Source organism: Pteropus alecto, unplaced genomic scaffold (genome assembly GCF_000325575.1).
Source record: "Pteropus alecto unplaced genomic scaffold, ASM32557v1 scaffold392, whole genome shotgun sequence".
In the NCBI taxonomy this organism is placed as follows: Eukaryota; Metazoa; Chordata; class Mammalia; order Chiroptera; family Pteropodidae; genus Pteropus; species Pteropus alecto.
The window spans coordinates 843,324-844,541 of record NW_006431933.1 but is presented as its reverse complement, the minus strand read 5'-3'; the positions used below and the strand labels follow the sequence as shown (position 1 = coordinate 844,541).

Here is a 1,218-nt window from a genome sequence, read left to right as displayed (position 1 = left end):
TATATTACAAGTATGATCATAAGTATGATTAAAATATCAATAAGGTCCATAAAAAGAAAAATTCAAATTTCTGGTTCTTCTGCATCCCCTGCAGTGTTGGATAGACAAATGTGCATGTTAAACTGAGTTAATATTGATTTTACAAACTGTACTACCAAATGTGAACATTCTCCCCTAAAATATTTGCATCTTAATTTTATCTCTACCACTCAAAGGACCTGGAATTGTATAAATATTTAAAGTGCTTAATTATTTTCTAGTAGATGTTTAGAACCCTTAATCTTCTAGAAGGGCTCTGGACCTAAAATTAGAAGGAAAATAGGTCTTTAATGAGAAAGAACACAGGCCTTGTCACTTAGCACTCCCAGCTGCAGTATCCTCTTGTAAAATAATGAAATTGAGCTAATTGAGGCCCCTCCTAGCTCTAAGTTTCTATGGAGCAAAATAAACAAAATACACTCTCATAAGAAAGATAAACCCCAAACCAGAAAATAACAGCTGTGATAGATCTGCTGATTTACACTTGATTTACACTGTCTCTCAGATGCCCCCTCTCCACTATAAAGCTGAGAAGTGTGGAGAAGCCACCGAGGGGACAAAGGACAATAAAGAAATATGTGGAGGTAAAGAAAGGAGAGAGCAATCTGCATGAGTAGATATGCAGTGAAGGGTGTAAACATCAGATTTGATTGATGAGACCCAAATTAGAGCATCTCTGCAGAGAAGAGGGAGGAGATGGTGGCACAAAGGGCTACTGTGAACCTGAAAGTTACCTCTGTCCTGTGTGAAGGGTGGGGAGGGGCTGTACAAGAGGCAAAGTGAGTAGCCGCCATTTACTGCCATGCAGTAGTTCTTGGGAGCCTCAGAAAGTCATATTGAAATCACACCAACAGGCACTGCTCAGCGAAGCAGTCGCTGGCTAGTACTCACTTGCATCTGCCCTTAAATGTACAGTCTGCCATAATTATTTCCTTTCAGTCTGACAACCGTTTATTGGGCATCCTCTTTTTATAATCCACAGTTCTAGGTTGTGGAGGATATAGAGACCAGCCTCCTTTAGGGAGCTCACAATCTACGGGGGCGGGGGTTTGCAAAGTGCTAGCTTTCTCCGAAGGGTGCGAATTGCACAAAAGAGGTATGGAATCAATGTGGAGGAGAGGAGAGCCCAGGGCCATCTTCACAAAGGGTCACCTTTGAACTGGGCTTGGGAGAAATGGG

General features: G+C 41.6%; 1 protein-coding gene across 4 annotated transcripts in view; it reads left to right on the top strand.

The window, feature by feature from the left end:
• Nucleotides 1–1,218, top strand: part of SLC9A7 (solute carrier family 9 member A7) — a 146,030-nt gene that overhangs the window by 104,911 nt on the left and 39,901 nt on the right. The gene's annotated exons all lie outside the window — the stretch shown is intronic.